Source organism: Oncorhynchus gorbuscha, linkage group LG20 (assembly GCF_021184085.1).
Source record: "Oncorhynchus gorbuscha isolate QuinsamMale2020 ecotype Even-year linkage group LG20, OgorEven_v1.0, whole genome shotgun sequence".
Classification (NCBI taxonomy): domain Eukaryota; kingdom Metazoa; phylum Chordata; class Actinopteri; order Salmoniformes; family Salmonidae; genus Oncorhynchus; species Oncorhynchus gorbuscha.
In genome coordinates, this window is record NC_060192.1 from 9715200 (window position 1) to 9742905 (window position 27706).

Sequence of the window (27706 nt, forward strand, 5' to 3'; positions counted from 1 at the left end):
AGGAGATCTGCTGAATCTATTTGGCACAGAGGCTGGCAATGAGTGGCGAGCACCGCTTCAGGGACGAAGGGATGAAGAAGGGAGCAGAGAGAGAGAGAGAGAGAAAGAAAGAGGAGAGCATGCTGCAGAGAGTGCGTGAGAGAGGGGGGAGTGAGGGATAAAGACAAAGAAAGAAAGAATATGATATGAGAGGAAGCTACACGGGCATGTTTTTTTTATTTCAATAGAATAGCCAAATGTTTTACAATTCTCTTCACATGAGTGGGTCCACTGAGGGATGTTTGTGTGTAAACCTTCAACCGAGTACGTATATGCCTGCTACATCAGGTTAGTGCGGGGCAGGGAGAGGAGATAGCACGATGGAGAGGGATAGAGAGCAGTTGTTTCGCAAGCTATCTCTACCTGAAAATACATGATCTAAGTGATTGATAGCTGCTATTCTGCAGTCATAAAAGTATGCCTTGTTTACTTTGAAGAACTACTAAAATAGTGATTGTGTCAGACAGCATAGGCGGCAGCTCTATTGAGATGAGATGATAACTTGAAATGAAATAATAAAGTCGTCAAATTAAACACATTTTAATATACACTTCAACTAATATATTTTTAAAAAGTAAAGCAATGTGAATAAATAAGCAGTAATGGGAAGTCACGACCATCATGGGACTTTTATTAATTGTTTTTTATTTTTATTTTTTTACAGCATTTTGCAACCCGCATAATGCATAGCGTTTACAAAAATAGTGGAGACTGAAATCGAAACTTGATTATTTGTTAATAATTTAACCCGACACTGAACCAACCTAAAGAAGCACTATTCGCTCAGCACTAATGATAGCCTACAGAAAAAAAGGACTGTCCCCCAAAAAAGTCTATATTTTTTTGGCATCAAGCCCATATACTAAACTGCAGAACCCACATCCACTTCCTGTGCCAATGAGCTAGCTAGCTGTAGCAGGCTGGCTGTTTAAAACGATGGATTAAAGCAGCACAAAAGACACCCCCACTAAGAACGCTGTCATGCTGACTGGGACGGTAGCTCGGTCGACAGTTGGGGAATATCCTGCACCGAGGGATTCTGCTTTGGTTGAGGTGGACTACAGATGATGGGGGACTGTTGGAGCTATACCAAGGTGGATTTGTTACTGTCAATACTGTAAGTGGACAGTAGCTGTAGAGAAGCATGATTGCGCGATGATTTGTGGTGCACTGGAGTGTGTTATCCTCTACCACAGTAGGAATGTTTTTTGTAAGCTACACACAAAAATGTTAAACATCTAAATACTACCAGATGGGGGTTATTTGGCTTATAACTGTTGTTGAACCCTTTTTGGTGATACAGTAGAACCCTTTTTTGAAGGTTCAGTAAAGAACCATCGTCATAAGGTTCTAAATGTTCGCTGCTCTGGCTCCCCAATGGTGGAACAAACTCCCTCACGACGCCAGGACAGCGGAGTCAATCACCACCTTCCGGAGACACCTGAAACCCCACCTCTTTAAGGAATACCTAGGATAGGATAAAGTAATCCTTCTCACCCCCCCCCCCTTAAAATATTTAGATGCACTATTGTAAAGTGGTTGTTCCACTGGATGTCATAAGGTGAATGCACCAATTTGTAAGTCGCTCTGGATAAGAGCGTCTGCTAAATGACTTAAATGTAATGTAAATGTAAATGGTGCTATAAGGAACCCTTTCCTAAGGTTCTATAAAGCGCCATTAAAACAGGTTATGTATAGTGGCCTCCCGAGTGGCGCATGGTCTAAGGCAGTGCTAGCTGTGCCACTGGAGATGCTGGTTTGAGTCCAGGCTCTGTCGCAGATGGCCATGACCGGGAAACCTATGGGGTGGCACACCATTGGCCCAGCGTCGTCCGGATTAGGCGATGTCTCAGCAATGTCGTCCGGGTTACGGGAGGGTTTGGCTGGCCGGTTAGTTCTTGTCCTATTGCGCTCTAGCGACTCCTGTGGTGGGCCGGGGTGTACGGTGTTTCCTCTGACACATTGGTGCGGCTGGCTGCTGGGTTGTGTTTCAGAGGACACATGGCTCTTGACCTTTGCTTCTCCTGAGTCCGTACTAAAGGTTCTATATACCACCAAAAAAGGGTTCCGCTATGGGTACAAACCTTTTTGGGGCTATATAGAACCATTTTTTTGTGTTCTTTATAGAACCTTTATGGAGAATCTGAAAGCTTCTTTCGAAATCATTTTGAGGAACCATGCAGTTAAAAAAAAATCCTGGATCCGCACAAATGCTCTCCATCCAACCTCACTGAGCTCGAGCTGTTTGCAAGGAGGAATGGGGAAAAAAATCAGTCTCTCGATGTGCAAAACTGATAGAGACATACCCCAAGCGACTTACAGCTGTAATCGCAGCAAAAGGTGGCGCTACAAAGTATTAACTTAAGGGGGCTGAATAATTTTGCACGCCCAATTTTTCAGTTTTTGATTTGTTAAAAAAGTTTGAAATATCCAATAAATGTTGTTCCACTTCATGATTGTGTCCCACTTGTTGTTGATTCTTCACAAAAAAATACAGTTTTATATCTTTATGTTTGAAGCCTGAAATGTGGCAAAAGGTCGCAAAGTTCAAGGGGGCCGAATACTTTCGCAAGGCACTGTATATATATACATGTATTCCATATGTGTTATTATTGTATATATATATATATATATACAGCTACCCTGTTTGTATGGTATTTAGATTTTTTCCTGCCACGTGGTGATTTTGCTGAGTTTAGCTTTAATAACATCATTAAGTTTTTCTCTATTCTACACATACTTAGGCTATATGACAGAGGAGAGACGTTGCGTGAAAAGGATTCGTGTGACTATCATGTACCTCATGCTTCCTGTTCAACTCCAAGGTACAGATGAGTACAGTTAGGTTGAATAACTGAATGAATCTATGAATAATTGTGGGTTAGCCTTTCACAAGACACCGTCACTGGCCATAGTCATGCATTTGACTGTAGGCTAAAAGTATCCTACAGTGAAAGTCCTTTTACTTGGAAGTGAAGAGAAAGCTGAATGTGTTTTTTTGTAAATGGTGGGGTCAAGGAGTTCGTCAGTGGAAGTGTTTCTGCTTGTAACCACTAGTGTACAGCAATACTACGGGGCGCCAGTATCTCATTTAAGAGACTCGGAGGACCATGGATGTCGTACCCACACTATTAGCTGTTTAGAAGAAGAAAGAAAACCAAAACCCCACAACGGCACCCAATACATGAATTACACATATCAGACAGTCTATAAAGTAAGTCAAGCGCTGTGTCTGATTGGTGGCTTTGGCTGGTAAAAACAGTCTCTTTGGAATCGGTACCGCGAGCTCCAAGAAGTACCAGACCCATAAGACTTTTACTAACAGACAAACAACGCTAAGTTAGAAAGGCTAGCTAGACCCACTGTTCAATTAAGTGACCTCAACTCTTTCTGTTTTACCCTGTTGCCTTATTAGAAGGCAGGTGTGCCAAATAGACTTGGATAACAAGTTAAGTGGAAGCAGCAACACGAGTGAGTAGGTCTAATTGTCGATTGTAAAACCCTTGGCCTTTTGAGAAGGAGAAAATATTAGCACAAACAGTGTTGCCGTGAGTAATTTTGTGTAGGCAAGGTACAGCCATTATAATGGATACCTGGAACTGTTAAACCTCTTGACATTTCAAAGCTGCTGCCGCATTATCAACACGCATGGAAAAGGTCATGTAGTCAACTTTTGGTCCTTGGCAACTACTGTAGTGAGGTTTGTGTCACTGCAAGATGGCTGCCCTTAACCAAATCTCAGAATGCTGCGTCAAAAACGCTAGAACTGTATTGGGATGTTAAATTCATTCTTGCATCGTTCTCTCTCTCTCTCTCTCTCTCTCTCTCTCTCTCTCTCTCTCTCTCTCTCTCTCTCTCTCTCTCTCTCTCTCTCTCTCTCTCTCTCTCTCTCTCTCTCTCTCTCTCTCTCCTCTGTTTACAGGATCAGTTTGATAACTTGGAGAAGCATACACAGTCGGGCATCGAGTTTGTGGAGAGGTACACCAAATTCGTCAAAGAGCGATCGGAGATTGAAATCAACTATGCAAAGCAGATTAAGTGAGTTCTGCTTCTTTATTGCCCAGTTAAGACCTTAGTATAGGCCTCTGTCTAGATGTTTCACGGGTGAATGAAATGGATAGTACTCTTTAATAATGTAATCATTTCAGTCTCAGCCTTCTTCAGCGTACTGAGTATATAATGATTATAACATATAAGATATTTCACTGCCATTAAAAACAAGCACGTCATGCTTCCGCACAGGCAAAGTCAATGACAGTTTGACGGTGTTCATCTCATCCAGCCTGCAGTGAGCACATCACTACTGTGTTGGTTTTTGTGAGGTCGTATCAGAGAGCCTGGCAGACTCAGCGATGTTAGCTTTTGTCAGGTGGAGGGCTAAATAAACAGAAAAAGGATGCCTGGAGCAGTAGTCTCTCTCTTTCTTTCTTTCCATCTCTCTCTCTCTTTCTCTCTACCTGTCTGTTCTCTCTCAGTCTCGCTTTCTGTATTTCTCTCTTCGTCTCACTCTCTCATTTCTCTCTCTCTCTCTCCCTCTGGCACGATAGTGTTTTTCTCTCGCTGTTTTCCGCTGGAGGCGAGAGGAAGTAAGGTGGGGGGTGGGTTGGGGGCATGTGTTGCCATAGTAACGAGGTATCATCATTATCAACCCCAGCCAGCGCTGACCCACATTTATTTTTTTCCAAACACGGGGGAGTGTCAGTCATTTAGTCCCGCCCCCCTTTTAAAGCTGCGCTCTTCCTCCCCTCAAATTCCATCAAACCACATTTTGGGATTTGGTTCCCCAGGAAGGAGGGTAGGGGTGAGGGGATATTCTTCCTAAGTCCTCTTACACCCCAACAACAAGCAGCAGGGATCTTCCCCCCAAATCCCTTATCTTGTTCCCTAGAGAGGGCCCATAAGAGGGCTAAACACTCTAAGTACTGACTACTGACCAACCCCATCCAGCACCCCTCCTCTGCACCCCTAACCCCTAACCCCACCTCCTTCTCTTTCTAGATAAATCTTCCTTTACCAAGGAGATAATAGAATTAGTAGTTCCTCACTCTCTGTTTGCATGCATAGCACACACACACGCATGTTCGTACACACACATACACACACACACACACACCACATGCCCTAATTAGTTTCCATCCGTGTCGGACTTTGGTATCTGTAACACAGCGATAGTATTTTATGGAGCGATTTCAGTGCCAACCAGCCTCACAACCACAGACCATGTGTATGGCGTCGTGTGGACGAGCAGTTTGCTGATGTCATCGTTGTGAACAGAGTGCCCCATGGTAGTGGTGGGGTTATGATATGGGCAGGCATAAGCTATGAACAATGAACACAACTGCATTTTATCGAAGGCAATTTGAATGCACAGAGATACCGTGGCAAGATCCTGAGGTCTATTGTTGTGCATTCATCCGCCGCCATCACCTCATGTTTCAGCATAACGCATGGCCCTATGTCGCAAGGATCTGTACACAATTCCTGGAAGCTGAACATGTTCCAGTTCTTCCATGGCCTTCATACTCACCAGACATGTCATCCATTGAGCATGTTTGGGATGCTCTGGATTGACGTCTACGACAGAGTGTTCCAGTTCCTGCCAATATCCAGCAACTTTGCACAGCCATTGAAGACGAGTGGGACAACATTCCACAGGCCACGGGTTTTCTGATCCACGCCCGTACCTTAAAAAATAAAAGTATCTGTTCCAACAGATGCACATCTGTATTCCCAGTCATGTGAAATCAATAGATTGGGGCCTAATGAATTTATTTCAATTGACTGATTGACTTTATATGAACTGTAAAAAATCTTAGAAATGATTGCATTTTGCGTAAGTATAGTTTTGTTCAGTATAGTTGAAATGCCCTGTCATAGCCCTTCTAGGGATAGCCTCTCCACTCCCTATTTAATATGTCTTTTGTGACTGACTGGGTTTAGAACCCGTTCTCCTGCGTGTCGCAAGACTGAGTTAGTCCACTTAGTTAAAGCCTATAAAGATAAGTTCATGTAAAGGACGACACGATGCTTGCTTAACGAGTACCCCTTCCCCCTGATTTAGCTCATACCGAGACGCAAACTCAGGACCTCTGCCTCGCAAACACGTGACCGCTCACCTGAAGCACTCCAACCCACCGCGCTATTGAAAATTGTGCAAGGAGCGACACTTCAGGCTGATAAGTGAGTTTCACAGATCCCTATCTGCTACATTCACCTCCTTAACTCACTCCACAGCGCCCCCAGTGGCTGAACCAGCACAACTGTAGATCTGAGTCCTGTGACACCATTGCAATGGACGTCACGCTGCCTGCTTAGCGAATACCGCTTCCCCCTGATTCAGCTCATATGGAGACTTGAACTTAGGACTTCTGCCTCGAAAACACATGTGACCGCCCTCCTGAAGCATTTCAACCCATCGTGCTATTAAAAAAAGGCCTACTTCAAATTGCGCAAGGGCCGATACTTTGAAATGAACTTCTACACTAATACAAGTCTTCGAAATCCAGCAAGGTGACTTGGCGTGGTTTGGAGATCCATGCTTATGTGATGAGAACCTTGCCTGAGACCTGAAAACGTGTTAGTTTGACATGTGTTTGTTTGTGTTAGACATAGTCTAGTTTCAAGCAGGGCAGACTGGCCACCTGGTATTTCGTGCAAATGCCAGATGGACAGGTAAATTTTTTCGCCCATTGGGCCTGTCTAACATGTTTTGGCTAAGTTATTTGGCTAATAATGGGGGCCGCATGGGAGAGGAATGGGCCGGTGTATTCAAAATGCCAGGGCCAGGTTTTGGTCCCAGTCTGCCCCTGGTTTCAAGTCTACAGCAAGGGTAGTCATTATAAGAAGAACATTTGACTCGGTTGAGACTGTGTAAGCCTGTTGAGCTAAAGCCTAGGCTAAAGCCTAGCCATTGGTCCTGTGACTTGGATGGATCTCTTCAAGTCGGTCAAAGGAGGGTGAAGTGTAACACAGGTGGTTCTGTGACCACGCTCGTGTGATAAGAAAGTTGCATTTTCTAGTGCACAGGAGACCTGTGTTATAACCCAGTCAGTCAAACTAACACGTCTTCATGTCTCAGCCAAGGTTGTTCATTACATGGCCTCGCGGGCAGTCTGATCCCACACGCTTACATGAACGGTTCGCTACAATCGTTAATCAGTCTGGTATTTACGAGGTTACTCATCACATGGATGGATCACCAAACCGCCTCTGTTGCACTCTCATTAAAAGAGGTGCAACAGATCCTTCTGCTTCTGTTTGCCAAGGAAAGTGTTGTGGATGTGCAGTAGGCCTGATTTCGAACCCAGTCAGTTATATTAGTGTCGTGTTCTCTGAGTATGAGGTCAAAGAGGGGTGAAATGTAACCCGAGACTTGAAGACTTGTGTTAGCTTCCTGGACTAATCCCTATGGGCTTCGTCTAAGTGGGCTAATACAGTCCTGTGTCATGTAGGAGACCTGGTTTCTCACCCAGACGACCTACTGCTATCACAGAAAAATATGATTTGCAAGTGACAGAATAGATAGCCCTGTTTCTAAAGCATTCAACAAGGTTATTCTGTTTTTTTTTCTTTGACACAATGTGCATCATTGTATGTGTATCTTTGGACTAATTAGTCTCCAACCAATCAATTTAGCTCGTTAAAGCAGATCGAATCTACCTGGATCACTCCTAGATCCAATAAACGCTAATGAAATTGGCCCTTGGATCACCCGCCCCTCGTCACACCTCTATGCTGGAGGAAGTTAGATTTATAGTTTTTTTTCTTTTTCTCTTTTTTTCTTCTCCTCACTCTCTTTCCTGCCTCTCTTCTCCCCCGTGTGTGTCTCTTTTTCCTCTCCTCCCTCTCTTGAACCTTTTTTGAGGTTTTATCCCCCTCGCTGCTGCTATTCTGCTGTAGCTTGACCTTGTCCGTGTGAGTTCTGATAGAGCTGTTGGATCTTTTGATAGACCTGTTCTATGGTCTCTGGGCCTGAACATGGCGACAGCTCTCTGCCGTGTATGAAACACCTCACAGATGGGTTAGCATCTCTGCATCCGCTATTAGAACGGACTCCATGACAAGACAAATACCTCACTCTGCTCCGCAGATACCACGGCACCACAATGGTCGAAGAGAAATGGTCGGAAATTAGACCAGAGGCATACAGTGAGCTCAAAGTATTGGGACAGTGACTCATTTTTGGTTGTTTTGACTCTCTATTCCAGCACTTTTGGATTTGAAATAATACAATGACTATGAATGGATCGTGAATAAGACATGTTAGCTTCTCACCATTACATTAACAGGGGAGGTTAGCATTTTTGGGGGGGGGGTATGATGTTTTTGCGGACAGTCTGTGCGTTAACCTCATAGTCACTGTATCATTTCAAATCCAAAGTGCTGGAGTACAGAGCCAAAACAACAACAAAATGGTCACTGTCCCAATACTTTTGGAGGTCACTGTATTTAAAACCGTGCATGATATAGTGTGTAGACAGGCGGCATGGCTGGCTGCACAATACACAGTACACAGTACCATTAGACCTACCATTTCACCAAACCAAACAGCATGCGCTGGTATAATCTATGTTAAATCCTCCTCCACTGTACCGAATGGATAAACGCACAATGTTTCATTATAGTACAGAAGGTTACAGTGCATTACGTTTCCTCCCCCAAGCACAGTAACACACATTGGCATAATCCACAGTACAGTAGAGTACAGTAGGCATTGTGCATACTACTAAGAAGAATGGGGGTGTGGGTGTTACAAACACACTGTCTAGAGAAAATGACACAGTATCATCCAATATGGGGCACACACACACGCGCGCGCATGCACGCACACACACACACACACTGGTCTAATCCCTGTTAAGTCCTATGAGCACCCCCTGTCTGTCTGTGTGTTGGTTAAATACTCTATGGAGGAGGAGGAGGAGGAAAGCCAAATGCATTTTGAAATGACATCTGGCCATGAGAGACAGGCAGGGTAAAAGCAAGAGAGAAAATGAAGGAGAGCGGGGGAAGAGATAGATCTGCCTGGCAACAGAGCAGACACCAGGGGAGAGTAGTAGGGGGTTGTGGTGAAGAGAGAGAGAGAGAGAGAGCGACAGTGAAGGAGCAGACATGCTGTAGTGTTTTGTTCATTCCTTCTTTTTTTTAAACACATCCCATGCCTGGCATTTCAATGCTAGTACTGCCGAGGAGGAACACGTGCATGTCTCACTGGCAGAGTTAGGCCCACATGGTAGCCTAATAATGACCTTTGCTACTGTCAATGGCCATAACAGTTGTTGTACCAACATTATTAATATTGCCTCTATTATATTGCCGCAGTAGCTAAGTCGTTGAAGAGGCAGCGGTCATTTCGTATCCCCCCCCCCCCGCCATTGACCATTAATATTAATGACCACGACGTCGCAGGGGCTCTGTTGATATTCTAGTGTTTCTATTGACCTTCATTGTGCTCACCATGAACCTGACCTCCATTCCCCAAATGAGAGGGTTAATGGTCCAAAGATCAGCATAGTAAACAGCACACCATGCATGAGTGAGAAGGCCTAGCTACAATATAGCAGGGTCCAAACACACCAGGAAAGTTGTGAAGAGGGCACGCCAAGAGAGCATCCTGACCGGTCGCATCACCGCCTGGTATGGCAACTGCTCGGCATTCGGCTGTAAGGCGGCTGCAGAGGGTAGTGCGTACGGCCCAGTACATCACTGCGGCCATGCGTCCTGCCATCGCAAGACCTATGTACTAGGCGGTGTCAGAGGAAGGCCCCAAAAAGAATTGTCAAAGTCATAGACTGTTCTCTCTGCTACCACACGGCAAGCGCTATCAGAGCGCCAAATCTAGGTCCAAAAGGCCCTTTAACAGCTTCTAACCCCCAAGCCATAAGACTGCTGAACAATTCATCAAATGGCCACCCGGACTATTTACATTGACACACCGCCTCTTTGTTTTTACACTGCTGCTACTCGCTGTTTATTATCTATGCATAGTCACTTTACACCTACCTACATGTACATATTACCTCGACTAACCTGGACCCCATGTATATAGCCTCGTTAGTTTTTATAAATGTTTTTACTTTAGTTTATTTTGTAAATATTTTCATAACTCTGTTTCTTCAACTGCATTGTTGGTTAAGGGCTTGTAAAGTAACTGCATTGTTGGATAAGGGCTTGTAAAGTAACTGTATTGTTGGATAAGGGCTTGTAAAGTAACTGTATTGTTGGTTAAGGGCTTGTAAAGTAACTGTATTGTTGGTTTAAGGTCTTGTAAAGTAACTGCATTGTTGGTTAAGGGCTTGTAAAGTAACTGTATTGTTGGTTAAGGGCTTGTAAAGTAACTGCATTGTTGGTTAAGGGCTTGTAAAGTAACTGCATTGTTGGTTAAGGGCTTGTAAAGTAAGCATTTCACGGTATATTCTACACCTGTTGTACTCGGCGCATGTGACAAATAGCATTTGATTTGATCTACGCTCTTTACAAGGAGCACATGTGCTCCGAAGTTGAAAGATGTAGGTGCACACAAATTCATTTAGGAGCACAATGAAAAAATATTTGAAGTAATAAAGCTAGAATCCTTCATTTTTCGAGATGTACTTGTGCTCCTAAAAAAATTTAAAAGTTCCAGGTCGCACAGCCAAATATTTAGGTGCGTATGCGAGTAAAATGGTGGCATAGTGGAGCCCTGATGTGACTCACCATTCGCTGCCTGGCTGCTGTGCAGCACGCCTCATTGCTTCCTGATTCGCTCTGCATCTGTCTGCTGAAGTCTTATTGGCTTGTGTGGTGTGTTGCCGTTTCTAGGTGGATTCTTCTAATTGGTTTACCTGTTTTTATTGGCTGTCTGGTAGAGTCTACTGTACATACACTGAGTGTACCAAACACCTGCTCTTTCCATGACAATGACTGACCAGGTGAATCCTGGTGAAATCTATGATATCTTATCTATTGTTACATCCACTTCAATCATTGTAGATGAAGGGGAGGAGACAGGTTAAATAATATTTTTTTTAGGCCTTGAGACAATTGAGACATGGATTGTGTATGTGTGCCATTCAGAGGGGGAATGGGCAAGACAAAATATTTAAGTGCCTTTTGAACGGGGTATGGTAGTAGGTGCTAGGCGCACTGGTTTGAGTGTGTCAAGAATTGCAAAACTGCTGTTTTTATCTTGCTCAACAGTTTCCCGTGTGTATCAAGAATAGTCCACCACCCAAAGGACTTCCAAACAACTTGAAACAACTGTGGGAACTATTGGAGTCAACATGGGCCAGCATCCCTGTGAAAACCTTGTAGAGTCCATGCCGCAATGAATTGAGGCTGTTCTGAGGGCAAAATGGGCTGCAACTCAATATTCGGACGGTGTTCCTAATGTTTTGTACACTCAGTGTAGATTGAGTAACCTACTGTGTGTGCGTGCATGTGCGGAGTGCGTTCATGTGACTGTTATTAAACTGTGTGACATATAGCAGGTACAGAGCGATAACCGGAAATTTGTGCGGAGTTGAGCCGACTATCGCTAGCAAACAGAGAGAGAGAGAGAGAGAGGCTGACAGAGAGAAAGAGACAGGGGAAATGAAGGAGACAGAGTGAGGGTTAAAGAGAGAAAGGAAGGAAGGAAGGAAGCGAGAGAGACAGAGATTTTGTCCTGGCCAGGTCACGTGGTCTGGAAAATCTTCTGGCCCTAACCATAACTCCCCCTTTTTCAACATTCTACTAGTGCTGGCCTGTTCTATTCTACTCACTCGTCTCATGCATCTTCTTGGTGACTGATTGTGTATTCGCACTCCTGAGGCCATAAGCATTATTACTGGAACAGGGGGATGGGTGGGGGGGGCGATTGCGTAAAGCACTCTGGCAGATTGAACAGTAGTGGATGATCCATTGGCACAGTGACATGGACATTAGTAATGGAGGAGGCATTAGGGTATTTCAGCCCGCCTGCTGTCCTAATGTATCAACCCAATGGGATAGTATACACATGCTTAAAATAGTAGAAAGAATCCAACATATTGTTACCCAGTACTGAAATAACAGACTACGGTTCTTCTCTCCTCACAGGAATCTATCAAAGAAGTATCAACCCAAGAAGAACTCAAAAGAGGAGGAGGAGAACAAGTGAGTTTGAGACTTTGCAATGCGACCATTGCAAAGCATTGATAGTTGTTTTTTCTTCAATGAATGACACGACTTGAGCATGTTGTCAGGACCCATCAATTGCTGTGTCAGCCCCTCCTCCTCTGACATCACTTTCTTTGACCTCTGACCTGTCAGGTACACGTCATGCCGGGCCTTCCTGTCGACACTGAATGAGCTGAACGACTACGCAGGTCAGCACGAAGTCATCGCTGAGAACCTGACCTCTCAGATCATCACAGAACTCTTGCGGTACCTCACGGAACTCAAGGCTGAGAGGAAATCGGTGAGACCACACTTCCTTTTTATATTCTGATGCCCTCCGTGTACTGTATATTATTTTCTATGCTGTTCGACTCTATTAATTTATACGGTATGTGATATCTATCTTCTATGTATTTGTACCCATCCATTGATCCATCCATCCATCTCTCTGGTCTGTCTCTCAGTAGACTGGTCTGTCTCTCAGTAGACTGGTCTGTCTCTCAGTAGACTGTCGGTCAGTGAAGAGGCGACTCCGGGATGCTGACCTTCTAGGCAGTGTTGAAAAGAAAAATCCATATCTCAGACTGGTCAATAAAAATAAAAGATTAAGATGGGCAAAAGAACACATACACTGGACAGATATATGCCTTTATCTTTGCAGCTCTGCCTAGAAGGCCAGCATCCCGGAGTCGCCTCTTCACTGTTGATGTTGAGACTGGTGTTTTGCGGGTACTATTTCATGAAGCTGCCAGTTGAGGACTTGTGAGGCGACTGTTTCTCAAACTAGACACTCTACTGTACTCGTCCTCTTGCACTCTACACTGTATTTCTTTCAAAAACAAAGACATTTCTAAGAGACCCCAAACTTTTGAACGGTAGTGTACATATGAAATGTGTAAAACAGCATGTAAACATTATTAAAGTGACTTGTGTTCCATTATTAAAGTGACCAGTGATTCTATGTCTATGTATATAAGGCAGCAGCCTCTAAGGTGCCTGGTTGAGTAACCGGGTGGTACCCGGCTAGTGATGGCTATTTAACAGTCTGATGGCCTTGAGATAGAAGCTGTTTTTCAGATGTCCTTGATTATCTTTTTGGCCTTCCTGTGACATTGGGTGCTGTAGGTGTCCTGGAGGGCAGTCAGTGTGCCCCCGGTGATGGGTTGGGCAGACCGCACCACCCTCTGGAGAGCCCTGCAGTTGCGGGTTGTGCAGTTGCCTTACCATGCGGTGATACATCCCGACAGGATGCTCTCAATTGTTCATTTATAGAAGTTTGTGAGGGTCTTAGGGGCCAAGGGGGAATATACACTGCTGTGACTATAACCGAAGAGAATTCTCTTGGGAGGTAATACGGTCAGCATCCCGACAGGATGCTCTCAATTGTGCATTTATAGAAGTTTTGTGAGGGTCTTAGGGGCCAAGACAAATTTCTTCAGCCTCCTGAGGTTGATGAGGCGCTGTTGCGCCTCCTTCACCACACTGTGTGGGTGAACCATTTCATATTGTCAGTGATACAGTGGGGCAAAAAAGTATTTAGTCACCACACTGTGTAATTTTCATCATAGGGTGAACCATTTCATATTGTCAGTGATACAGTGGGGCAAAAATAAAAGACACCTATTTAGTCAGCCACCAGAAACAAAATTGTGACCTGCAAGGCTTCTCCCACTTAAAAAGATGAAATGGAAGACATACAAGACCACTGATAATCTCCCTCGATCCTGTAATCATGTCATCAGAACCACACGGAGGGACCTAGTGAATGACCTGCAGAGAGCTGGGACCAAAGTAACAAAGCCTAGTTCTCCCACTTAAAAAGATGAGAGAGGCCTGTAATTGTCATCATAGGTACACTTCAACTATGACAGACAAAATGAGAAAAAAAAATCCAGAAAATCACATTGTCTGATTTTTTCTGAATTTGCAAATTATGGTGGAAAATAAGTATTTGGTCAATAACAAAAGTTTATCTCAATGCTTTGTTATATACCCTTTGTTGGCAATGACAGAGGTCAAACGTTTTCTGTAAGTCTTCACAAGGTTTTTACACACTGTTGCTGGTATTTTGGCCCATTCCTCCATGCAGATCTCCTCTAGAGCAGTGATGTTTTGGGGCTGTTGCTGGGCAACACGGACTTTCAACTCCCTCCAAAGATTTTCTATGGGGTTGAGATCTGGAGACTGGCTAGGCCACTCCAGGACCTTGAAATGCTTCTTATGAAGCCACTCCTTCATTGCCCGGGCAGTGTGTTTGGGATCATTATCATGCTGAAAGACCCAGGCACATTTAATCTTCAATGCCCTTGCTGATGGAAGGAGGTTTTCACTCAAAATCTCACGATACATGGCCCCATTCATTCTTTCCTTTACACGGATCAGTCGTCCTGGTCCCTTTGCAGAAAAACAGCCCCAAAGCATGATGTTTCACCCCCATGCTTCACAGTAGGTATGGTGTTCTTTGGATGCAACTCAGCATTCTTTGTCCTCCAAACACGACGAGTTGAGTTTTTACCAAAAAGTTATATTTTGGTTTCATCTGACCATATGACATTCTCCAAATCTTCTTCTGGATCATCCAAATGCTCTCTAGCAAACTTCAGTCGGGCCTGGACATGTACTGGCTTAAGCAGGGGGACACGTCTGGCACTGCAGGATTTGAGTCCCTGGCGGCGTAGTGTGTTACTGATGGTAGGCTTTGTTACTTTGGTCCCAGCTCTCTGCAGGTCATTCACTAGGTCCCTCCGTGTGGTTCTGGGATTTTTGCTCACCGTTCCTGTGATCATTTTGACTTCACGAGGTGAGATCTTGCGTGGAGCCCCAGATCGAGGGAGATTATCAGTGGTCTTGTATGTCTTCCATTTCCTAATAATTGCTCCCACAGTTGATTTCTTCAAACCAAGCTGCTTACCTATTGCAGATTCAGTCTTCCCAGCCTGGTGCAGGTCTACAATTTTGTTTCTGGTGTCCTTTGACAGCTCTTTGGTCTTGGCCATAGTGGAGTTTGGAGTGTGACTGTTTGAGGTTGTGGACAGGTGTGTTTTATACTGATAACAAGTTCAAACAGGTGCCATTAATACAGGTAACGAGTGGAGGACAGAGGAGCCTCTTAAAGAAGAAGTTACAGGTCTGTGAGAGCCAGAAATCTTGCTTGTTTGTAGGTGACCAAATACTTATTTTCCACCATAATTTGCAAATAAATTAATTAAAAATCCTACAATGTGATTTTCTGGATTTTTTTAAACTCATTTTGTCTGTCATAGTTGAAGTGTACCTATGATGAAAATTACAGGCCTCTCTCGTCTTTTTAAGTGGGAGAACTTGCACAATTGGTGGCTGACTAAATACTTTTTGCCCCACTGTATATAGGCCGAGGACCTTGAAGCTTTTTACCTTCTCCACTGTGGTCCCATCGATGTGGACAGAGGCGTGCTGCCTCTGCTGTTTCCTGAAGCCCACGATCAGCTCCTTCGTTTTGTTGACGTTGAGCGAGAGGTTATTTGCCTGGCACCACTCCGCCAAGGCCCTCACCTCCTCCCTGTAGGCTGTCTCGTCATTGTTGGTAATCAGGCCTACTACCGTTGTGTCATCTGAAAACTTGAAGATTGAGTTGGAGGAGTGTGTGGCCATGTTGTCATTGGTGAACAGAGAGTACAGGAGAGGGCTGAGCACGCACCCTTGTGGAGCCCCTGTGTTAAGGATCAGTGAAGTGGAGGTGTTGTTTCCTACCTTCACCACCTGAGGGCAACGGTTCACCATCTATGCATGGTTTCTGGTTTGGGTAGGTTTTAATATTCAGAGCGGGAACAACATGCCCTATACACTTCCTGTTGAACTCAGTCACCGTGTCCATGTATATGTCAATGTTAATCTCAGAGGCTACCCAGAACATATCCCAGTCAGCATGATCAAAATAAACTTGAAGCATGGATTCCGATTGGTCAGATCAGTGTTGAGTAGATCTTAGCACAGGTACTTACTGCTGGAGTTTCTGCCTATAGGAAGGTAGGAGCAAAATGGAGTCGTGATCTGATTGGCCGAAGGGAGGGCGGCGGAGGGCTTTGTAAGCATCCCGTAAGGGGGAGTTACATTGGTCAAGTGTTTTAGCAGCGTAGGTACTACAGCCAATGTGTTATAGAACTTCGGTAGCATTTTCCTCAAATTTGCATTGTTAAAATCCCCAGCTACAATAAATTCAGGCCTGTTTCAGTGTATTTCCTTGAGGGCCGTCCTGGTATTGGCTTGAGGGGGAATATACACTGCTATGACTATAACCGAAGAGAATTCTCTTGGGAGGTAATACGGTCAGCATTTGATCGTGAGATATTCTAGGTCAGGTGAACAAAAGTACTTTAGTTTCTGTATGTTATCACAATCACACCATGACTAGTTAATCATGAAACATACACCAAAGCCTTTCTTCTTCCCGGAGAGTACTTTATGCCTGTCTGCGCGATGTACTGAGAACCCAGCTGACAGTTTTTCCGGAGAGAGCCATGATTCCGTGAAATAGAGTATGTTACAGACGTCTCTCTGGAAGGATATCCTCGCCCTGAGCTCGACTACTTTATTGTCCAGAGACTGGACATTACGGAATAATATACTCGGAAGTGGTGGATGGTGTGCACGCCTCCTGAGTCGGACTAGAAATCCACTCCGAATACCTCAGCCTCTGGAATAAGTTCAATTGCCCTGGGGGGTATAGACAAAGGATTCAATTCGGGAAAGTTGTATTCCTGGTCATAATGTTGGTGAGTTACCGCCGCTCTGATATCGAAAAGTTATTTCCAGCTGTATGTAATAACACAAAAAAACATTCTGGGCTAATAATGTAAGATATAACACACAAAAAAAATGAAATACTGCAAAGTTGCTTTGGAACTAGAAGCAGGGCTGCCGTGTCTGTTGGCGCCATCTTATCGGGTTGTCTATTGGTCTATGTTTGTGGTCAGTCTTGCTCTTCTACACAAGTTACCCATAACCATACAGTTTATTTTATAGACAGTAAAACTTTCAAGCTTTATCCAGAAACCCAGACACACTTGGCCACAGGAAAGAGAGAGAGCGAGGCCTATCCCGTCCGCTTGCCCTATCCTGTACACTGAGGTCATAATTGTGTCAAGACACTGTAGATACACAGCCAGCCGCCCAAAGACTTGCCATTGGGCAAACACATGACTCCTATGGGTGTGTCCCAAATGGCACCCTATTCCCTATATAGGGCACTACTTTTGACGAATGAGAATAGGTACCATTAGGGTTGCAGCCTATGACTTATATGGAACAAATCTTAGATTCATATATCATTTAGAGGATATTTTTCTCTTATAAACTTTTAACACATTTGTCCTTCCCATTGTAAACATGCATTAACACAGTAGTAATATCTTAGTTAGGATTCAAGGAAAACAAAATAGAGGCCACCTTTTAGACATGAGTTTTGGTCAGAGGCAAGGAGAAACTACTCAACTAGAAAAAGAGCAGTTTGTCAGAAAAACTGTCACGGCCCATCATGTCACGGAAGCTCTGCCAGGGAATACATCAGAGTTGAAAACTGTAAAGAGCTGCAGGGCGTCAGTGGCTGACATGACTTTTCCCAATGACCTCTCTAAGCATGTGTCTACACACCACACAGTCAAGGACAAGACACTGTATGCCCTCCCTCTTGAGCTTCCCTTAAAAGACCACAGCAGGAAAACAAGGAACCCTGAAGGACTATTGATTCAGCCATTTTTTTCCTAAAGCTCAGTTAGAACAACATAGAGATTGCGAACACAGAGAGGGGGAGCTCTTCTAAATGTCTCTTGAGTTTGTTTGAAGAAGAATCCTCAGGCCCTCAGGGTTTGCCCTGGTCTGTAGGCTTTGAGTCTGGTTTGGTCTAGCCGGGCTCGGCTCGGCCTGGGTCTGGCCTCAGGTCTGGGTCTCTGTCTGTCTATTGTCTTGTGTTTGGCCCCGATCCCAAAGGATTGGCCCTCATGCACTAGAAATGTTCCCCTCAGACTGCATGCAGGATGCTATTGCAACCGACCGGCACACTCGCGCACACCCTCCTTTTCCGCCTCCTCCGTCTCTCTGCTTTTCCCAGGGCAGTTTGCTCTCTTTTCTTATTCACCTCTCTTTTTTACAGTCTTTAATTTCTTACACATACACACTCGTCACCTGGTAGTCCGTCATCCATCTTCCTGATCAATTTAATAACGTTTGGCTACAATCACAATGTTGCCTTGAGGACTGCAAACTAGCCTCGTATCTAACTCTAAACCAACAAATGCCCACATCCAGCGATAGTAGCCTCTCTGTAAGCCAACATTGAAGGGGCTTTAAAAAAAAATTGGTTTTAAGGACAGTAAATTGTTTTTATCTGCATGATAGAGATGACTGATGTAACGTCTGCTTCCAAGTCACACTCTCAAACACAAATATCCCCTGAACTCGGCTCACTTTCCAGCCCACTTTCCAGCTCACACACTCAAACACATACAAATGAAGTCGGAAGTTTAAATACGTGATATATTCACAGCATCACAATTCCAGTGGGTCAGAAGTTTACATACACTATGTTGACTGTGCCTTTAAACAGCTTGGAAAATTCCAGAAAATTATGTCATGGCTTTAGAAGCTTCTGATAGGCTAATTGACATCATTTGAGTCAATTGGAGGTGTACATGTGGATGTATTTCAAGGCCTACCTTCAAACTCAGTGCCTCTTCGCTTGACAACAGGGGAAAATCAAAATAAATCATCCAAGATCTCAGAAAAAAATGGTAGACATCCACAAGTCTAGTTCATCCTTGGGAGCAATTTCCAAACGCCTAAAGCCACCACGTTCATCTGTATAAACAATAGTAAGCAAGTATAAACACCATGGGACCACACAGCTGTCAGACCGCTAAGAAAGGAGACGCGTTCTGTCTCCTAGAGATGAACGTACTTCGGTGCGAAAAGTGCAAATCAATCCCAGAACAACAGCAAAGGACCTTGTGAATATAGTGGAGGAAACAGACACAAAAGTATCTATATCCACAGTAAAACGAGTCCTACATCGACGTAACCTGAAAGGCCGCTCAGCAGGGAAGAAGCCACTGCTCCAAAAACGCCATAAAAAAGCCAGACTACGGTTTGCAACCGCACATGGGGACAAAGTTGTACTTTTGGGAGAAATGTCCTCTAGTCTGATGAAACAAAAATAGAACTGTTTGGCCATAATGACCATCGCTATGTTTGGAGGAAAAAGGGTGAGGCTTGCAAGCCGAAGAACACCATCCCAACCGTGACGCACGGGGGTGGCAGCAACATGTTGTGGGGGTGCTTTGCTGCAGGAGGGACTGGTGCACTTCATAAAATAGATGGCATTATGAGGGAACAAAATTATGTGGATATATTGAAGCAAAATCTCAAGACATCAGTCAGGAAGTTAAAGCTTGGTCGCAAATGGTTCTTCCAAATGGACAATGACCCCAAGCATACTTCCAGAATTATGGCAAAATGGCTTAAGGACAACAAAGTCAAGGTATTAGAGTGGCCATCACAAAGCCTTGACCTCAATCCTATAGAAAATTTGTAGGCAGAACTGAAAATGTGTGTGCGAGCAAGGATCCTACAAACCTGACTCCGTTACACCAGCTCTGTCGGGAGGAATGGGCCAAAATTCACCCAACTTATTGTGGGAAGCGTGTGGGAGGCTACCTGAAATGTTTGACCAAAGTTAAACCATTTAAAGGCAATGCTACCAAATACTGGGGGAATGTAAACTTCTGACCCACTGGAAATGTGATGAAAGAAATAAAAGCTGAAATAAATCAACTATTATTCTGAAATTTCACATTCTTAAAATAAAGTGGTGAACCTAACTGACCTAAGACAGGGAATTTCTACTACGATTAACTGTCAGGAATTGTGAAAAACTAAGTTTAAATTGACTATTTAAAATTACTGCAGATTCCCTGAATGCAGCTCACTCTCCAGATCCCAATCACCTGAATTCTGATCACCTGTTCACACACCTGTATATCATTTACACACACTATTCAGTTCAGTTCCTTTGCACCCCATCATTATGAGGTATTGTTTTTTGTTGTTGTTACACGTTCTATTCAGAGCTCTGTTTATATCCAAATTAGTCCTCACGTGTATCATAGTTTTTAACAACGCCTTTTTGCCTGTTCCCCTGCCTGTCGTCAACCTCTTGCCTGATCTCACAGACTACGTTATTAGCCCTTTTCCCTGCCTGTACTGACACCTTTTTGGAGCCCCTGTGTATGACCTTCTGCCTCTCCCCGGACCCAACTACCTGCCTCCTCCTGTGGTCCTTTGCAAATAAACACCTGCTGCATCCTGCGCTTGAAGCCAGCACTCTGTCTCCCATCGTATTCATTCCAACTGACTCTATTCTCCAGTATTCAGCTACAGTTTCTTATTATTCCCTTTGTAACTAACCCTAAGTCAGTCCAACCCTGGTTTATTGGCCCATAGAGACACTGTCTGGGGCTCGATTCTGGCCCTTTGCTCAATGTTGTCCTTATTTCCTTATTGGTAAGAATACCACAGCATTTGGAAGTGGTTGTTTGTTGTGCTACCAGGTTGTTAGCTTTTTTGTGGAGTGCTGTAACCTGGTGGTCAGTCTGTTTTTAGCTCTGTCTAGCAGCCAACTTCCTCGTCGTTGTCATGCCAAACACGCAGCAGAAACCGACTGGAACAGGTTGTTGTACAGAGCACCTGTGTTGTGACGGTGTTGTTGAAAATAGAACGTTGTGTCTGTGCATGTCGATAACAGGCGAAGCCCGAGAGCTACACATGCTTATTCATAATTTATGAGCGTATCTGTTTACTAGTTTGCTTGTAGTAACATAGCATTGGCTATATGAAGCATCAGAAGAAGCAGTCTAGAATAGAAATAGGTGTCCTTCATCAGGGAGACCCTCTACGCTAAGCGTGTGGCCCAGAGTAAGTAGCCTAATATGTATAGATACTGGACTGTTATTTAGCAGTGAGGGAACGGGAGTAAGTTCTGCCTCTCTTTTAATCTTTTGGACACATGCAAGCATTAACACAGTCATCAGTATCTACTGTAGCCATTTGTTTTGCTGTAGAAACAGACCGATATCTGCAGACACAGACAGACAGAGGGATTATAGGATGGCTGAGTCAGTCTTGTCTACGGATGTCCCTTCTGGGGGCTTACAGTGGCCTACTGGCCTTTCAGTGGGTCAGCACAGTGCAGGTGTAATCGATCTACAGCACAGAATGATAGGAGCATTAAATGAATACCTTAACCTCCATTAATTCCACAGTTATGGAGCTGGGTTTTGGACTGGAACCCCCCACCTCCTCGCCCCTCTCCCTCCCTGCCTCCCTCCCCCTCCTCTTCATCCTCCCATTTCTCCCTGTTTGAACCCTCAGAAAGCCCAGCTCTGGGGGACAGGGGGAGGTGGGGAAGGGGGCAGACGATGTGAGAGGGCGGTCAGTCCTCCTCCTTCCCAGATGCTTCTGAGCTTATGGTATATGGCAGTCTCTCCGCTGGGAGTCAGGCTAGGTGGGTCTGGTTTATGTAAGTGGCTGTATCCCTATTTTTGGTCTTAGTGCTGTAGTAGGCCCCTAGAGGTAAGAAGAGTCACTGCCGCCTGAAAGTAGGTGCTGCACACATACACACTTTTACATACAATTAGGCCAAATACATACATTGAAATATGTGTTCATTGAGTCATGTAGAGTGGGAGATTTGAGTGACACATTTGAGTGAAGCATGCTGGTCTAGAACATTAATGCTGCCATAAAAACACAGCACAGTCCATATCCAAGGGTGGATGAGGCTAGCCAGATGACAACACATGGTGTGTATAGAGCAGGCAGGGTTAATATGGGATGAGACGGCTAAGTCTCTGAGGCCTTAGTACAGTTGCTGAGTTTATGCTGAGGAATCATTAAGATGGTCACTCAGCAACAACACACAGCCTGCCCTGAGTAGCAGACCTGGGTTCAAATACTATTTCAGGTATATCAATTAGTCTTCAATACATTTCAAATCAGGTTTATTCAGATAGCCTTTATTTGAGAAAAACAAGTAGTTGAGTATTAGAATGCATTTGGAAAAACACTTGGAAAGTATTTTAAAATAGTAAAATGCTCTGACTCAAATATACTCCCATACTTTTAACCCAGGTATTTGAAAATAGTATTTTAAACCGTTTTTGAAAAATACATTCAAGTACAATTTGGTTTACTTTTTAAAATAAAAAATAAAAAATAAATAAATAACCATTCAAAGACTCAAATAAAAGTACTTCTTTTGGGCTGTGTATTTGAAAATACTCAATACACAGAACAAAGTATTTAAATAACAATTGCTCAAATACACATGTATTTGAACACATGTCTGCTGACTGTCCTCTATGGACCTCCATGCCCTGCCCCGCTCAGAAGGCTTTAGCTGCATGCTGTAGCCTAATAAGGGCCTGGAAAGACCTCGTAACGTTAAACGCTGTTAAACGCTGTCGAGAGCATCTGGGATTGCTGATTAGTTGGACTACTTGTAGATGTCATGATGGACGTCTGAATGGTATTTTCATGTATTTCTGTGTTGTTATATGAAGTAAACATGCTGGCAGTAGCGCTGGGATTAGATGATTAGTAAGTACGCTTGTAGAGGTCTTGATAATGGGTCTCTGATGATTTTATCAAATTAATTGCCTGATCTGTTTAGGCCTATTTTGAAAAAAACAACAACATTGCTCTAGCAGTGTGTTTGAGGATTAGGAGGTTGCCCAGAAGTTCTAACCAGACCACAATGTGACAACTGTCCACATCGGCCATAAAATATAAACAAAACCAACTGTTAGAGATGTGAAAAAACGATTGAAAGAATCTGTTGAAAAACTAAAAGGGAAAAACAAAAGGGTCATAAATGTCCTTGGCGAGCTTGGCGAGGGATACAGCTCTCATTCATCATGGGAAGAACAGTGCAGCTGAGTCGTTGAGAATGTTTCGTATCTGGAGCTGGTCTGGAGGCCGGGATGGTCTGCTTTGCTCTGCCTGTTACATTCCTCTCCCGTTTTGTGGAAAGACAAATCAAAACCAAAGAGAGTAGGTGGAAGAGGAGGGGAGCAGAAGGAGGATGAGGATGAGGGGAGGGGAGGAGGAAGAGGTGGGGGGCCGAGGTCTCCTGTTCTCTCCCCCCAGACAGACCCAGACCCCAGTCATAAATGACCGCACCTCACTGTGACTCTATACTGTCTGAAGTGTCCTTCAATGAGCTAAACACGAGGGTTAGTGTTTCACTAGGTTTTCGTAGCGTCTCATATATGTCTGTGTCTGTGCAGACACACTGGTGGATAAATTGTGGGTCTTTATATCCGCCAGTCAGAGTTAGTGTGTATGTGTGTCTTCGATACGGTTAGCTGCACTCGGGTCACTAATTCTCCAGACCTGACAGTGAAAAATGTGCACCTGCGCACTGATCAGAATAGCTGGTGCCAGAGAGACACAGAGAACCCGATAATACACATCTGATCCTCTTGCCCGGTCCATCTATACCACTCCAGTCCCACAGCTCCCACCATAATACATATGGTGAGCCTGGCATGGTGTGTGTGTGTATGTGTACACGTGAGAGAGAACCAGGGAGAGAGAGAGGGAGAGAGAGAGAGAGAGTGTGTGTGTGTGTGTGTGTGTGTGTGTGTGTGTGTGTGTGTGTGTGTGTGTGTGTGTGTGTGTGTGTGTGTGTGTGTGTGTGTGTGTGTGTGTGTGTGTGTGTGTGTGTGTGTGTGTGTGTGTGTGTGTGTGTGTGTGTGTGTGAGAGAGACTTTTTAAAATCATTTTTAAATCCCCTTTATTGGGTCAAGACCGTACATTGCTTGAATATTCAATCTGAAATCATGCACCACCGCGCTCATGTGTACCAGCCTGTGAAAAAAACAGCAGTTTGAGAGGGTTTAAGAGAACAACTCCAGATCCCACTCATTGCCCAATGTATAATCCTCCATTGGAGGTCAGCTGTCCATTTGTCGATTGGCCGCTTGTATAGCGATCACCAACAGCCTTTTGGGGAAGTGCCTGAACCAAACAACTCAGCCCACCTCATTGACTTCACCCCTTCCAGAGAACGTGCATTCACACCTGTTGTGTACATCACATTCTTTCCAACTGCCTTGAACTCCCCAGTTCTGGGGCGAGACCTTCAGACCCTCCTGCACTGCCCACGCAACATCAGCAGTGACATTCAGGGCGGGGAGGACTCACTCTTGGCCCTCAGGCCACTGGTCAGAATGTGTGCTGTGGGACGCAAAACCTTGACAGATTGCTGGAAAGGACTCACAGACCACCTTTCTAATCTGCTTTAGCAGTCGGGATGATGACTGGCTTAGATATGAGATATGATTTTATATTCTATTCTGCACACAACAATGCTACAGGTCTACCATTAAAAAAAAACAAAAATCTTTTTCAAATCTCTCTCTCTCTTTCTCTCGAACCGGCATAAAAAAAACATTTCTAAGTGACCTCAAATCTTTGAACGATATTGTATATAAAATGGTTTATTTGGCCTCTGAAGAACTAAAGAGATTGTGTGGTTCAGGGGGTTCACTCATTTTTTGTAAGGTGAGTCCTAAATGTTGGTGTGTGAGAGAGAGTCTTTTCTGTACCAGGAGCATAGTGCACAAACCCTTTGTCTGGGAGAAGAACACGTGTCCAAGTAAAAGGCTACCAACTGAAACTGACATCACATGAGACACTTCATCTTACCGATCTTTTCAAAATCTCTTCTACCTGACTTGGCCTCAACCCGCATTCTTAATCATTATCCCAAAATCTAGACAACCAGCAAAGATTTTGGAGAAAGTCAAGAACATGGTCATTTAGACTGAGGAGAATACAAGCCAAAGTGCATGATTGGAACATTAATCAGCCTATCAATAATGCATGTTTCTCTGCCAGTCTCCCGTCCTCTGAATGTGAGATCCTTCAGCGCTTCAGGTCATTGACCTGTTAAAATGCCAGCGGGCTCCTTGGCAGCCCCAAGCCCCGGCAGTTAACATGTTGCTGTTCTGAAGAGTGGAGGAGAGGAGAGGGGAAGGAGAAGGGGAGGCTATGTGAGAGGGGAGATAAGAGGTGTGTTCCCTTCGCCTGGTGTGGACCATACGTTCTGGATGGACCGGGGCCAAGTGGATCACTGCAAGGCAGTCCAGTAATTTTAAATGGCCAGATAGACTGGCAGACACTGAGAAGCACTGTCTGTAGACTATGTTGCCCATACAGATGCACATGTACAATCTTAGGGGAAAAAGGTGCTATCTAGAACCTAAAAGGGTTCTTTGGCTGTCCACATAGGATAACCCTTTGAAGACCTCCTTTTGGTTCCAGGTAGAACCCTTTTGGTTCCATGTAGAACTCTTCCCATAGAGGAACCCTTGAAACCTTTTTTTGTTTTGTTTTAAAAGTGTAGTATATGTTCTCATCAGACTAGACCTGCAGCATCTTTATTGCAGATGGGTCTGAATCAGAAACACGAGGCAGACTCTTTGTTTTAGATGGTGCCCATGCCTCGTAAAGATCTCCAGGTCAGAATCATACACTTAGAAAACTCGTTTTACTTTAGACTCGCTAATGTTTTCATGTGGCGTCCATGCATCGTATCGCCATATATCTCTGCCACATACCGTAGGACTATATATTCCATCACAGCCCTCCGTACTACAGTACTGAAGCATTGGTTGTTCTCAAGAGTAGCTTGTTTGGGGAGGAGTGTTAGTGTCTCAGTTTGTGTCCCTTATGGCACCCTATTCCCTATGAGCCCTGGTCAAAAGAAGTGTACTATATAAATGGAATAGGGTGTAATTTGGAACACAGCCTTAGTGTGGTTTGTTTATCTTTGATGGGATGGAAGAAGGGTTGATTTGAAATGACATGGAGAGTTGGCTATCTTCCCCCTAAAACACAGTCTCCGTTGCCTTTGCTTTCGTAAACTTCCCTCAGAAATGTTGTCATGGAGAAACAAATATTTGCTTCACGGAGAGAGTTGGACATTAACAATGTCACTTGATCCTGTCCTTTCAGTGTCATGTGTCTTGTGAAATGACTTGCCGCCTGCCTCTCTGTGTGGCGACCTGAGGAAGTAAATATTATTCTATTCTTAGTATATTTTCAGTTAAAGAGCTGAGACACTTGACTACACCACTGGACTCCCCAATGCATTTTAAAGGGTAGGAAGCATGTAACACCACAGTATGGTCAAAGATGTATTAACTTAGTTGTAGTCACGGTCTGGTTACCTGTACGTACAAACAACCTTTTTGGGTTGTATAAGTTTATACAACGGGTGGCTGTAATCCTGAATGCTGATTGGTTAAAACCGCATTCCAGCCCGTGTCTATTCCACAAGTTACCACCGGCTGAATCTTTGAGGTTAAAATGCCTATTTACTCTGTTCCATCTGACTGCGCAATCCACTGTCCTTTCAGCCAAGCCAGGCAATTTATAAACTTGATCTCCACTATAAAAAGCATCTTGTCACGTCTACTCCCGCTCCCCCTCTCCAGCCCTCGATGTTGCCAGTTTACTCATTATTACGCACACCTGCCACCATCGTTACGCGCACCTGCACCTCATGAGACTCACCTGGACTCCATCACCTTCCTGATTACCTCCCCTATATCTGTCTCTCCCTTTGGTTCTTTCCCCAGGTGTTATTGATTCTGTTTCTTTGTTTCATGTCTGTACGCTACTCGTGTTTCTTGTTTTGTTCCGGTATTTACTAAATTCACTCCCTGTTCTTGCTTCCCCATTCTTAGCGTACACTTTACACATCTAGATGTTTTCTCACAATTCTTTTAGACTAAGATTTAGTTTTCAACAGCGGAGATTTGTATAAACCTTGCTGTCTGTCTCTCTGACATTTGCAACATTGTTTCAATATTCAAAATCTCCACCTGTCCCATAGTTATGAACGAGTTGGGAGTCGGGACGAGACAGACAGACAGACAGGCAGGCAGCATCTCTCAACCAGTTGAAATCATGAATCAGTTGGCCACATTTTTATGGATATATACAAAGATATGTCAATTGAAAAAAGGTCTAACTAAACGATGTGCAGCTAGTTTGCAGTCTTTCCAGCTTCAGTTTGAAGTGATTGTGTTAGCTGTGTTGTTGGCTAGCTCCTCTGAACAACAGTGTCCTGACGAGAGAGCACATTTTCTATGCCAGGCGAAATCACGCCTCATTAGCTCATTGTTATGTATCCAAATAAATGTCACCTGAAAACAGCTTAAAACAATCGCAAATGCAAATGCAAATGCAACTACTGTTGTTATTCTGGCTGCGCTGTGTGACGTGACTGTAAATTAGCCGTAGTTGGCTAGCTAGCAAGAAAGAGATAAGAACGCTCCCAGCCAGTATGGCAATGGAACATTTAGAACAAACGACTGGGTCGCATCCATAGATACAGGTCAAAGAAACTGCATTGGGACTTTTGATGTGTATCCTAATACAAATCCATATGTTACATGTGGTTACGTTTATGCTACATACCCTTTAACGTGGCTCACACCATTGTGTGGGT

The 27706-nt window shown here is 44.1% G+C and overlaps 1 pseudogene across 1 annotated transcript in view; it reads left to right on the forward strand.

The window, feature by feature from the left end:
* LOC124007197 overlaps positions 1-27706 on the forward strand; it is a 79973-nt pseudogene that overhangs the window by 12136 nt on the left and 40131 nt on the right. Inside the window, exons 2-4 of the transcript XR_006833885.1 lie at positions 3962-4077; positions 12097-12153; positions 12310-12457. The product of XR_006833885.1 is annotated as a formin-binding protein 1-like (transcript). The remainder of the gene's footprint in view (positions 1-3961; positions 4078-12096; positions 12154-12309; positions 12458-27706) is intronic.